At 38.5% G+C, this 14875-nt stretch overlaps 1 pseudogene; it reads right to left on the bottom strand.

Moving 5' to 3' along the window:
• Positions 1-405: 405 nt before the first annotated feature.
• On the bottom strand, positions 406-1294 carry LOC118857838 (annotated as a pseudogene).
• Between the last annotated feature and the right edge of the window lie 13581 nt (positions 1295-14875).

The following is a 14875-nucleotide window of genomic DNA, read 5'->3' on the forward strand; positions in this document are numbered from 1 at the left end:
ATTTTTAACATATTCATATATAAAATATTAAATGTTGATACAAATCATATAAACCTCCCTTTGGAAATATCATAACTGGCCCACATCTTGAGAACCAGAAACCACAAATTTGTATCTTGTCAGTGCAAAGCTATTTTAGATGTTTTCAAACTACAGAAATACCCAACAACTCTCCCAATTCAAAAGAAGTTCTCCAAAAGAAAAGCTATGTTTGGATTATAGAAGTTATGTTTACTTTAAAGCCACCAACCTTCCCATCAAATTGAACAATTCAATTATTAAAGTATTAGAATGGAAAAATTAAAACTGCCTGTGAAAGAATCAATATAAGGGTCCTCTTCCCCTCTTCCTTCCTCCTTTTAATTCTTGTTAGGTTCTCAGAAGACAATGGGTCTTTTTTTTGCCTCAGGTCTGATCAAGCCGGGATGGAGCATCCACTCCAGGAATTTTCAATTTGATGTGGAACTGTTTGAACGTCTGTTCAAGCTGCTTCTGATTCTCTGCAAAGTAAACTGTGATGTTTTGTGGAAAAGAACTAGCTGGTAGGGCAATATGTTAACCTTATTTTCTTCTAGAAATGCTAATTTGATAGCTATATTATTGCAGATTTTATCATATTTTTCTTTATGTGCTTGGAACAGATGCTGTGACTGCTCAATCTTTGGCAGTGTTTGCATCACATGGTAAAAGATTAAATTCTTCTAAATCAGTACAGTAGGCATCCTATTTGATCCTGACACTTTCATGTTGTTTCATAGTCATTAATGTATCTTCTATTGTTTTGCTCATCAAAGTGTTCACACTTGCAATATAAAAAAATAACTCCAAGAAGAGTTTTTCCTTTTTAAGTCAACAGTTTCTGAATATTTGCATTGGAATTCTTCTTAGAGAAGGTCAGCAAATGCATCTCTGAATTGCCTCTGGGTGCGTATCATCTGGAAGAGCTGGGAGGAGAGCGCCTGAGCCAGTTTCAATGTGTTTTCATATTTTTCTTGTTTTCCCTTAATATATCAATCTGAGCTCCCAGTTCAAGGTCCACAGTTCTTGAGCCATAACCCATCTTCTCAGAAATAATTTGTTGAGTGCACTTATACGTGTTTAGGCTCCATTTCATTACAAGCTCTAATTTCTCCACTGCAGGATTTTTAATTTCATTGGCTAAAAATAACTGGCCCACTTTTTTGCTGTATTCTCGGGCCACCCTGCTAAAGTCAAGCTCATGTGAATCTTCAAATTCTCCATTCCTCATCATTGGAATTTCTGTAGCTGAATTGTTAGGAGATTTTTGAGTCATGGTAGACTCCTTGAACCCAGGGGGAGACCCGGAAGCTGTCTCTGACTGTGAGTCCCAAACCACCAGCACAGTCCTTTTTGCCTCCTGGGGTCCTCCTGTCCCAAACACTTCTTCATAACTCTTTAAGAGTTGCTGCTATAAAAACATTTGTCTCCCTATGGGCAGCATGGTGATGAATTTGGCTACACTAGTCCTTGGACAACAGACATAGTCCAGTGCTCTTCCCTCTGTATCACAGTGCACATTAATCTGTTTCAGTCCACACCAAAGTACCCACGTATTGTTGTTTGTCATTCATTCTAGAAGAGACTCAATGACATCAGAAGGGTGATATCATGACTTGAAAGTGAATTAGATTTAAGTGAAGCAGAGTTGTGTGAAGTCATCAGCCTCCCTCATTCCTACTGGGTCATCTGAATCTAGTGGCAAGACATTGGTCAGAATGACTGGAGATGACCCTAGATGCAGAGGGAGACCTTTTTAAGCTAAGGTCTTTCCCAGGTCTCAGTTTGCTGAAGCAACGCCCATTCAGTGATTTAAGACTAGGTAAGAAATGAGGCAAAAGATGGCCTAGTATGCCTACTCAAAAAAAAAAAAATCAAACTGGGAGGGAAAGACCCTCAGGGTTTCTGGTCAGAACAGAAATAATTGCTCCTACCTATGCATAATACAATGTCTGTGAATGTTGTGAGTCAAATTTCCCTCTATTGAATACAATAACTGTTTAACTGAGGTTCACTAATTCTAAATAAGATATTTTTTCTTGTGCTTTTAATGATTTCTACTCAATTTGACCCTATTTATTCTTCAAGAGCCCCAACCCATGAGCATCATTTCTCCATGTAACATGAACAGTCTTGGCTCATCCCCAGAGCTAAAAGGAAATTTATTTATTTTCTGAACTCAGAGAAATCTTACCCAAAAAAGCAGTCTCACAGCTTAGAAGGAAAAGAGACTACAGACTCTATCTTAAAAAGACCATAATAGTTTTGGAGTTTTATCTTAATAAAACTATTGCTATGCTGAGCTGTTTTATATATATAAATATGTATGTGTGTATATATACACATATATACATATATACGTGTATATATAACAGCTCAGTATAGATACACACACACATATGTATGTATGTGTGTATATATGTGTATACATATATAATGTATAGACTACTATATTGTATATATATGGTTCTTTATATACTTATATAATATTACTCCAGTATCTACCACAAAGCTTTGAACGTAGGAAGTCACAGCACTTAGAGTTGGAAGGGTCCTTGTAGGTCACATGGTCCAACCCCTTCATTTTGCAGGTAAGAAAATTGAAGTCCAAAGATACAATGACAAATCTAAGGTTACACAGCTCAGAGTGGATCTGAGATTTGAGCCCACATCTTCCAGCTTTCGATCTCCATACTTTTTTCACTATATATCTTTTGTTGAAGTGGATTGAATTTGCAAATTGACATACAAGGCCTGATTAAATACAAATCAAATGACATTTCAATACTTAAACAAATAAAGAATTTTTTAAAATCTACATCAATTCTTTTGTTTCACTCATCTGTTTAATTTGATGTTTTGTGGAAGGGTAATTTTTGTAATCCATTGCCTTAATAAATGACCTGACCTGACCTGTTGTTTTCGGTTATTTCAGTTATGTTTGATTTTTCGTGATCCCATTTGGGATTTTCTTAACAAAGACACTGGAGTGGTTGCCATTTCCTTCTCCAGCTCATTTTGCAGATGAGGAAACTGAGGCAATCAGAGCTAAGTGACTTGTCCAGGGTCACAAAGCTAGTAAGCGTCTGAGGCCAGATTTAAACTCAGGAAGATGAGTCTTCCTCACTTCAGGCCCAGCACTCTATCCACTGCACCAGCTAGCTACCCCTGAACTTACCTAAATAGGATATTAATTAATGGACCAATGTTATGGGAAGATCTTTAGTAGGCATCTGTTCTCAGAATTCTCCATCCTGAAAGTGGATTCAGGGTGTATATGTTGAGGTAGAGAAAACAGCATTGGATATGTAATCTGGAATTCAAATCCTGGCGTTGATGCTTAATAGCCATGTGACCTTGACCAAATCCCTTATACTCTCTGAGACTCTATTTCTTTATCCATTCGACGGGGATAAAAATAATAATATGCATATGGCACCCATATTGCAGTCTTGTCATGAAAATCAAATGAGACAGCACACATAAGCTGGTTTGTCAAACCTTAAAGCACTGCATGATATGATATTTGATATACGATAAAAACTGAGTTTTTATTAACAAATGTGTGACACATAGTAGGGATAGTGAATACTCAGGATGATAAGATCAGAATCAAAGACAATCTTTGCCTACTGAAGCAGTGAGGTAAATTTAGCAAAATAAAACTTAATAAGGAAGGATAAAAGTAAAATGCTGCATATGTGTTCCAAAATCCTAATTGCCAAAATAGCATATAGAGAAGATACGGCATTAAAAACAATAGCAACAGTTGACTTTTATACAATGTTTTAATTTTTACTAAGCCTTATAGACATGTAGTTACATTTTATTCCCACAACAACCATATAAAGCAATTGATGGTATTAGTATCATCATTTCTAAATTATCCCGTCTCATTTGAACCCATACAACAACCCTGTAAAGGCACTAAAAGTCCCATTTTACAGGTAATGAAACTGAGACTCAAAAAGATTAAGTGAATTTCTCATAATCATGTGACGAATGGGTGTCAGAGAGGAATTTGAAAATAACTCCAGTAAATTTTTTTTAAAAGGGGAGGGGATGGAGGAGGTTAGTCTAGAGATCTCAGATGCCTGAAAACCACTGAGATGTGGTTGCAAAAATTATTTTGTTCCCAGTATTCTTTAATAAAACAATGATTTCAAGTTTGGGGTGGGGTGGGGGGAGGGAGGAGGGGAATAGAACTAAATAATCTCTAAGACCCTCTCTCGCTAAGTTTGTACTGTTCTAAAAGTGACTTATAAATCACTTTCATTTGTTTTTGACCTCATCGTTTTGAATTCAATGGAGGGAGGCAGGAGAGGTTAGCAAGTGTGGAGTGGAAGAGATTGTTTATTCATCAACATCAGAGTGATACATTACAAGAAGGATTGACCACGAGGCAGTGATTTTTTTTGTCCCCCAAACACAACACATAAAGACCATCTATATTATGGTATAATAAAATTACAATCTGTATCAGTGGATGGTTTCTTAGTGAATGAAATAATTGCTCCTAAAAGCTTTTATCATGTTTTTAAGTCTAGGGGGAAGATGGACCCGAGGTGACATGCACTATTTTGTTAAGTTGATCATAAATCTAGAGCAGGGGGCAGCTAGGTGGCGCAGTGAGTAGAGCACCAGCCCTGGAACCAGGAGGACCTGAGTTCAAATCCAGCCTCAGACACTTGACACACTTACTAGCTGTGTGACCTTGGGCAAGTCACTTAACCCCAATTGCCCTGTCTTCGCCCCTCAAAAAAAAATCATAAAAAAAAAAATAAATCTAGAGCAGGCCTTCACAACATAAGGCCTGAGAGTTGCTTGCAACTTGTAAAAGGATTTCGGATGGCTTGAAAAAAATGTAGAGGTTGTAAAAGAAAGTAAAGATGTAATGAGTGCTTTGTCCATGCCCACTTAACCTGCTTCCACTAGTCACTATTGTGCCCATCATGTAACTTGGTAGGTGGGTACACACTCGCTCCTGTTTGTCACGTGACCCCTGGCAACCAACCCTCATCAGTCTGTCTCTAGTCTAACCTATCTGCCGCCCAAAGAAGTTTAACCTCTTTTAATTTTGGCCCCTTCCTACTGCCAAGTTGTGCAGGTCTGATCTAGAGCAAGAAGAAACCTAATCCAACCCTTTTATTTGAGCAAATGGGTTCCGGTAAAGATAAGTGATTTGTTCAAGGTCACATAAACATCAGAAGTGGGATTTGAACCCATGTCCTCTGACTCCAAAACTTTCCACAGTACCACTTTTTAAATTGGTTATAACATATTCAATTATCTAACACAATTCTCAGATATTAATAGTTTTCCATTAGTGAGTACCATTTTCCATCTATCTTAATATTTTTAACCAGTAAGTTGTTGTAGTATTCATGATAGATTTTTCTTCTGATGCTTCATCATGGCCTTGGGTTCTCAAAGGCTATCTTACCAAGCTGAAATGTTTTAAATCATTGGCCCAGCATCAATGTAATAAAAATGACAGAACCTAGGGGCAGCTAGGTGGTGCAGTGAGTACAGCACCGGCCCTGGAGTCAGGAGAAGCTGAGTTCAAACCCGACCTCAGACACTTGATACACTTACTACCTGTGTGACTTTGGGCAAGTCACTTAACCCCAATTGCCCTGCCTTCCCTCCTCAAAAAACAAAAATAACAGAACCTAAATAGATTTCCGTATTTAGTGTTGTATCAATCAAACTACAAAGACAATACTTTACAAACTTACACAAAATCATAACAAAATTCATTTAGAGAAACAAAAACTCTAGTGTCTCAAGGGAAATCATAAAAAAGTAGGACAGAAGGGGAAAACAACACTTCCAGACTTTAAAATGTGTTATAAAGCAGTGATCATCAAAACTATTTTGCCACTGGCTAAGAAATAGAAAGGAGGCAGCTATGTGGCACAGTAGTTACAGCACTGGGCCTAAAATCTGGAAGACCTCAGTTCAAATCCAACCTCAGGCATTTACTAGCTGTGTGACCCACGGTAAATCACTTACCTTCTGTTTGCCTTAATCCACTGGAGAAGGAAATGGCAAACCACTCCAGTATCTTTGCCAAGAAAACCCCATCGACAATACTGTCTGTTATGGTACATGGAGTCACAAAGAGTCAGGTATAACTGAATGGCTAAACAAGAACAAAAAGAAACAGAAAAGTAGATGGTTTTTGCTTGTCCTTCATTCTTGAAGAGGACCAAGACAGTAGAACTGAGGACCAAGGAAGTAGAACTGACTAGATAAGCAAGAATCAGAGACAATAGAAGTCAGTAACCCAGCTTTTGATTAACCTGACAAGATAAATTACTTGTGGAAGGACTCCGTTTTTGACAAGAACCTCTGGGACAACTGGCAAGTAGTTTGGCAGAAATCAGATTCAGACTGACATCTTATGCCACGTGTTATAATATGTTCAAAATGGATACAGGATGTCAATTACTAAAAGCTACCCTATCAAAAAAAAATCAAAAGAGAAGCCAGTGAGCTACCATTCATAATTTTCAGCTAGAAGGAAAGCTTTTTAACAAAACAAAAGATAAACACAAAAGATACATAATTTTTATTATAAAAAATTAAAAAGCTTTTCCAAAAATAAAGTCCTGGTTAAGTGATAGACTATATGATCGTTGTTAGAAGACTAATACGATTAAAGTCAGAGAAGTTCATCACCCAAGTAGCTTCAGGGTGATAAATTTTCAAGCACAGAAAAATCTCAAAGACCATCTAAATCCCTAGAGGGGTTGTAGTCTGCAGTAGTGAGAGTACCCATACCAAAGAACCATAACAATATAACTAAAATTTGGACCATTTAAATGCCTGAATAGCCACAACTCTATAAAGCAGACCATAAAACATACAAATGTGTCTAAATATATTTTGGCGTTACTATGTTAAAATAACTCTTCAATTGAAAAGAAATGGAACATTAGGCGAAATCTACTAAAGACCTTTCTGCCATATTACTGTAAGTTAAAATAAGGATGAGGAAATAATGAAAAGGAATAATTGACAGGATCTTGAGTAACTGCAGTGTGTTGTATGTGAGATTTCACAATGATGGAGTTGCCAGACCAGTGGATTATGTCAAAAGGAACACATATTTATATTGTTTGACTTTGTCACTCAACTGCTTTCTATCAATAGCAACCCTGAAAACGACATAGTACGGTGTATACAGGGCAAGACTTAGAGTTAGGAAGACCTGGGTTTGAATCTCACCTCTAATACTTCTTAGCCCTCTGACCCTGGGCATATCAGAATTATGAGTTTTTTTAATCCTGGCACCCAGTTAGGCCTCACTTATTTTGACCTTAGTTACCCATAGTTCTATTTTCCCTCTTGTGTATTGTTCTTACTTCTATATTATCCATTAATTATGTTTTCTATTATTATCTATTAGTCTATATTCTACACTACTTGCCTCAGATTTTTGTATTTGCCTATGCTTGTGTCTTCCCCTTGTATTTGACACCTTTGCTCCCCTCTCTTCCTGGAACTTACTTCCTGGAAACAGCACCAGCTAATAAACTTGGTTCCACTTTAGACTTAATATTTCACCAAACCATCCTGTTTTCTCAGGTGATTCATATTATGAATTAAAGTGGACTCTAACCAGACCAAACTCAGCTGACTCTTGGCATCTCTTCAATAGCTGCCTTCTATTTAAACCCTTGCCTACCCTTTACCCTGACAAACTTGGATAAAAACCATGGCAAAGTCTTTTCATCCTCTCTCCTGACAGTTGCAACAAATTAAATGTCTTGGTGAAAATATGTCTGCAGGACATAGCTATAGGCATAAACAAAACAAAGCAGCCTTTTCATGGGTAAATCAATGAACAGTTTGGAAGAGTTGAATCAATTAATGTTTGTAAATGTAGTCATTGGCCTACCTCAGTGCACACAAAGTTGTAAGTCAAACCCAACGTGACAACCTGAGGAATGGGCAAGGAATTTCAGATTTAAGTTCTTAATTTTTTATAATAGTCAAAAGCTAAGTAGCTGAGAGGCATCATGGTATAATGGCTGGAGGACCAGCCTCAAAGCCAAAAAGACCTCTGTTCAAACTTGCCTCTAATACGTACTGGCTAGCGCAGAGAATTTTCTCAGCTACAACTTCCTGATACCAATGAAATTAAAGCCACAAACCTACTTAACGCATTGTGCATTTTGGGAAACAAACATACATGAATAAACAATTATTTAGTAATAAAATATTAAAATAATATACAGGGGGTAAAAGGCAGTTCAGAAGGGAGAATAGAGTAATTTTGTTACAACCTCACTAAATTTAGGATACACACTAAACAAAGTAAACTGTATATAATAGAAGTACTCAGTTTCGTTTACAATCCTTTTTTTGCTCTTTGCATATTGAAGTGTTGTATGGGTTGGTGATTTCTTAAGCTCATAATTTTTTAAAGTGTTATTGTTTTATTTCTGCACCTAGTTAGTGGCAGAGCTAAGACCAGAATTAGAGCTCTCAGACCACACTAGCTGACCTGGGCCTTCACTGAGCTCTTTTTCTGAATTCACAAAATATTTATCGTCTACATCACTCAATTCACCACAGAATTCTACACAGCCATACATTGTCTTATTATATTGTGTCAATCTCCTAGAGTTCATAGATTATTATTATAAATGACATAATATCACAATACCTAATAGCCATAGGGCATTTTTAAGTTTACAAAGGGTTTTTTCTACATTATGTCATTTGATCCTCACAATAACCCTGAGAAGTAGGTTATTATTCATATTTTGCAGATAGAGAAACTGAAATTCAGATGACTTGCCTAGGGTCACATTGCTAGTAAGTGTCTAAGTCCAGATTTGTAAACAGGTCTTCCTGACTCCAAGTCTAGCACTTTATCCACTATAATATGTTCACTGTCTATTAAACTAAGACTAACTTTAATTTTTACAAAGTCCTTTACATATACCATCTCATTTAATCTTCGTAACAAACCTGTGAAGTAGATGTTATTATTGTCTCCAATTTATAGACAAGGAAATTGAGGCTGGGATGGGGGGGGGGAAGCATAATCCCTCCTACCCCACCTCTTAACTCAGTTTCTTACATAACATGGCCCTACCAAGTTCCCAGTCCAAAATCCCCCTGGCCTTTGTTTCATAATATTCTGGCTTCTAAATGCTTCCCTGCTGGACTGACAACAACATCCAGCCTGAAATCCTTCCTCCAAGGTGATCATGGCTCAAGCTCCTGGATATGGGGCCTCCATTGCCTCCATTCTAGAACTGAGAGTGATGAATAAAAAAAGACCAAAGACCCAAACGCATTTTGTGGGCCATAGGTACTAAAGGAGAGAGGGGAAAGGTGGTCTTTCCTGCCCACACACAGCTCAAGGCATACCGTATGCTTAAGGTAAACAAGACTGTCATCCCTTGAATACTGCCAGAGAGAGTGAGACAGTCCTAATTTGATGGTTTCAAAGGCTCAACCTGTTCTAGTTCTGCAGCCAAGGGAAACAAGTTAGGGAAATGCAGCATACCTTCACCCAGAAGCAGACACCTCCTGTCTCCCACAAGTGCCTTCATCTTAAATACTCTGGTCATGAGCCAAAGTCAGATTACATTTTGTAGTTGAGTCATTTCAGTCATACCCAACTCTCCGTGACCCCATTTGGGGTTTTCTTGCCAAAGATGCTAGAGTGGGTTCCTTCTCTAGCTTATTTTATAGATGAGGAAACTGAGGCAAACAGGGTTAAGTGACTTGTCCAGGATCACACAGCTAATAAATATCTGAAGTCAGATTTGAACTCAGGAAGATGAGTCTTCTTCACGCCAGGGCTGGCACTCTATCCACTATGACACCTAGATGCCAGGTTATACTAGTAAAAGGTTATACCAAAATATTGTGATGCTATAGCCCAGATGAACAACAGCCTATAGTGCAAGAAAAACTTGAGATCTATAGAAAAAAAGGATAATTTATCAACGTTAACCATGGTTGGTCCATGAGTTATAAATCAGCTTATATTTTTGCTGTGAGCAAAGCTTCTAAGAAGAGGTCAAATCTACAACTAATTCTTTTTCCTCCAAATGAGTTTGTTTATTTATTCATTTAATGTCTCCTCTAACTCAAGACAGCAGACAAATGGCCTAACCAGAGAAAAGCTGTTACCCTTTCTTCAAGTTGTTTTCCAACCTGAGGATTAGGGAATTCATTCTTGTTCTAGGAAGTTTGGGAACAGGTCACAATGTGAGCAACCTTAGGAGGGAAACTAGAGGCCAAGTTGTCCTTAGAGGACATGCAAGCGCCAGCGTGGTGCCTAAATGATTCAGGACTGGGCTAAATCTAAATTCATGTTCCTGCCTACCCATCTCCTTCCCCCAAATCCTTCCAGATATCATAAAAGACAAGTAAAATGCCTCCCACAGAGGAGATATTTAATAGATGAATATTTAATGGAAGTTAAATCAGGCTAGGTCAAGGACAAGCTTGAAGGGGAAAAGGAAGAAATCACCAAAGGGCAGCCTGAGGAAAATGAGGAGAATGTGTGAGAGTGGGTAGAAATAGTCCTGTTCCCTTTAACTTGACAAAAAGAAAGGGGTGGTGAAAAGTGAGGGGTTAAGATCCAGGTCTTTTTTAGCATCACCTTGTAGAACTATGTCCCCCCAAAACCACTCTCTAAATAACTGCCCAGGTTCCATCAATGCAGAACTCCCCAGAAGCTTGGGACTACAGGATTCTCAAGCCATGCCTTGATTGGAGGTCAATAGCCTCTTTCTAGATTAGATAGATAGAATGAGGGGTTGGTGCCGACCCTGGGGCTGTTAGGACCCTGGCACTTGGCCTGTTTCCTGGGTAAACCAGGCAGGCTTAGTAGGAGCGGAACAGCAGGCACCCGGAGGGAGGGCCTCCACCCTTGGGGAGCCCCTGTAGTCTACTTACACATGCGGGCAGAGCCTGTCCACGAGGGACACACGAGCCCAGAAGGAGGGACCCAGCTGGCCATTACCTAATGTTCTTGAACCGTTGCCTAATGCAACGCTTTGCTACTTTACTTACTGGAACATCTTGGATACTTTATGGGGACATCCTGCCTCGTGTCTCACGTAGTTCATACAGGTCTGATACCATCTTGCAACATGCCCAAGCATTCCCATGCCCTCATAGATACCGTAGCGCAACATCCCCCCTCGTTCCCATACCCCTACAGATACCACTTTTCAACAGTCCTGATCTTTCCCATACCCTTGTAGATACCATAGTGTACCATACATTGCAACAATCCAGATCCTTCCCATGCCCATACCAATATCCATACCGGAACAAAGTGCAACAATATACCTGTACTGCAACCTTTCTATCCTGTCCCTCTGCAACATTTCTGTTCCTTCCCATGCTGTCATCCTCATACCCATTGGCCACTTGCTTATGCTCGTGTAGTGCAAACCCTATAAAAACGGATGATTTCTCCCCATAAATCAGAGTTCCTTCCATCTTGACTCACGTACCGAGACAGGTCCTTGGTGCACAAGGACCCCCAAAGGAGAGGAGACCACAACAAGATAGACAGATAGATAGATAGATAGATAGATAGATACATACATACATACATACATACATACATACATACACACACAAATATACACATGTACATACACATATATAGTAAATTTTAAATTCATTTTAAACTTACAATATCCTCTTAGTTCAGGTTCAAGGTTGAGAATTCATAGCTGACTCTTCATGACCCCATTTGAAGTTTTCCTTGGCAAAGATAATGGAATTATCTTTAAGATATAAATATAAAAATATAAGAAAAACCCTTTCCTTCTCCAGCTCATTTTGCAGATGAGGAAACTGAAGCAAATAGATTTAAGTGACTTGCCCAGAGGTGAGATTAGAACTCAGGAAGATGACTCTTCCGGACTCCAGGCCCAGCACTCTATTCATTGTGCAACCTAACTGCCCAAAAAGAGGCTTACTTAGCTCTAACATAGCAAGGATATTCAACAAGGACACACTGGCACATAGCTTCAAGGGTCATCATCCCCTTTCGCCTCCCTATCAGAACACATTTGATCAGCTGGGCAGGGTATGATTATTTCCCCAGTCTTCAGACAGCTATGTAGTCAAAATGGCGCTGATCCTATACAGGTGGGAATTTTTATGCCCATAAGTAACCAGAAAATCATTTCAACACAGACAGATGCCACCGGGAAGCTTCTTCGAGCAGAGCTTGAGCCTAGCCCTGTTCCGGGGCCAATCAAGGTCTTGGCATCGTTTCCATTTAGCCTAATCTTTATGTTTGGGAAATGGAGATGTCAGATCACTGTTCAGCATTTGTCTAAATAGAGGTGATCCTATGTCCTAGGAATGGTTCTAGAATCATTAGTTGTAGTGCTCTCTCATTCATCCATCAAAAAAAAAAGCATTTACTTTTAATTTGTTATTGTTCAGTCATTTCCATCACGTCCAACTCTCCATGACTCCATTTAGGGTTTTCTTGGCAAAGATACTGGGGTTGTCTTCCATTTCCTTCTCTAGCTCATTTTGCAAATGAGGAAACTGAGGCAAACAGGGTATAGTGACTTTCCCAGGGTCACCCAGCTAGTAAGTGTCTGAGGCCAGATTTGAACTCAGGAAGATGAGTCTTCCTGACTCCAGTCTGAGTACTCTATTCACTTTGCCACCTAGCAGCTCTCTTATTTTTCATACATTTAGTTTTTGCTAAATTAGTTTTCTAAATCATGATTTTTCTCACATTGGAGAAGGAAGAAATAGAAATCATTTCTATCCTTAATGAAAAGTAACCTCCACTTTTAACTAACAGGTAACTGATATGTGGGCCAGTTGAGGAAAGTTCTCTGAGACTTTACACAATATGGGGGAAGGGAGTCCTTGGGTATTTCCAGGCACAACAACCGCAAAAAACACTAAGAGTTCACAGTGACACTTTCTAATTCCATACAAAGAGGGAATGAGCATCAAAAAAGGCAACCACAAAGTAGCCATCAACTTAGGCAAAGAATTTCCAGGGGGAAAAGCATTTATTAAGCACCTATCACATGTCAAGCACCATGCTAAGTTTTGGAGATACAGACACAAGAGTGAAAACAAAACCTCCTCAGACTCACCATTAACCTCTCCGTTGCCTTTTAGTTGATCTATAACTCAATTTTTCATTTACTCTAGAGTTCCAAGATTAGCAGAATATATATATAACTAAAAAGTCATTCATTGGTGGGCAAAAATACAGGCCTTTGTTTTAAGTAGAATCTTGGGATCATATCTTGCAATTAAGATCAAACTTTGCAATTTCCCAAAAGCCATTCATCTCATTCTTCCTCTAATGTTTAATTCTGGGCCAATCTCCATTTGCCATGCCTGTCCAAGATAAATATATCAATGGGCTAGCTCTATCAGTTTCCCATTTAACTATGTATTATAGGCTGGACAAGGAACATTCTTCATCCACTTAGTTTTCCTGTGCAATCAACTCAGTTGTGAACATAGCATCAATTGTAGCCAAAAGACTGACAAAGTGCTCTTGTAAAGAATGAAAAAGTTCATGAAAAAAACTGCTCCTTTTTTTCTATTGAAATGGTTGATTGGATCAAATAAACCAAATGTCCTCTTATAACTTAACCATAGCTACAATCAGTAAACAAAAAGCCTAGAGATTTTTCTATTGTTGCCACTAGCTTGCTCGGACTCCGTACACAACAGTTTCCCCATCAGTCAACTGAGGATTGCCCACTCACCTTTCTTATTTGTGACAAGATAAACTTATAAGAGTCTGTTCCCTACATACATCAAAGCAGCAGTCTACATAAACAAACTCTCTGAATCTCTTTGTCATTTACAAAACTTACCTGGAATGTTTCTGATTTTATTTCAAAACTCTTTGGAATATTTCCCCCTTTCTACCATCATCCACTTATTTTTTCTCCAAAAATTGGACAGAAGTCATACAAGATTGATTCCTTTTTTTGCAGGGGTGGGGAATGTCTGGCATAGAGACTTCGCGAGTCTGTAGGAATGTTCTACTTCTGTGACTCACCGTGTGGCCAAACAGCAGAGAGGAAGGCATAAATCTATGAGGACAATAACAGCCATCACTGGAGTACCAAAGATTTACTAACTTCTTCCTGCTACTTAAAAAAAGGTCCAGCAAATGTACTGAAATACTCACAGGAATAGCTTTCTGTTCATTTCCTACTGGTTGCCTAGATACAGTCACTTAGTCTCCACAAATATGTTTTGATGAATTATTTTCATGTGCCTATCCAAAATTCAAACTTGAAATTCAAATTCAGCAAACATTTATTAATCACCTAGAATGTAGAGAACACTATATATACGAGGCCTTCGGGAAATACACATTCTCATTTGTAGAGCTTACAGTCTAGTAAGAGATATAAGACTCAAAGACAACTAACAGAAAAGAGAACTCCATAAACGCCAGAGGGACAATGAGAACACGTTTTGCAGTTTGAAAAAATAAATGTATTACATACAGTATTATATTTCATCTGATTCTCAATAAAAGCTATGGAATAATTAGCCCAATTTTATAGAAGTAAAAACTGAGACTCAAAAAGTAACTTGTCTAGTGTGAGAGCTATTACATGTTTGAAGTAGTATTTGAACCCAGATATTCTTATTTCCTAGTCCAACAGGCAAATTACCTAACCAAAAATTTGCTATGTGAAGTCCATGGATGGATTTGTATAGGGGAGATCATTATTAGGTAAGGGAGATCAGTAAGCATAGAGGAGGTAGCATTTGAGTTTTGTTTTCTTTTAATGGTAAGTAGCAAGAATAAGGGATGATATGACGGGCTGCCTAAGTGCTATACGCATTGTTA

This window comes from Trichosurus vulpecula, chromosome 7, assembly GCF_011100635.1.
Source record: "Trichosurus vulpecula isolate mTriVul1 chromosome 7, mTriVul1.pri, whole genome shotgun sequence".
NCBI lineage: Eukaryota > Metazoa > Chordata > Mammalia > Diprotodontia > Phalangeridae > Trichosurus > Trichosurus vulpecula.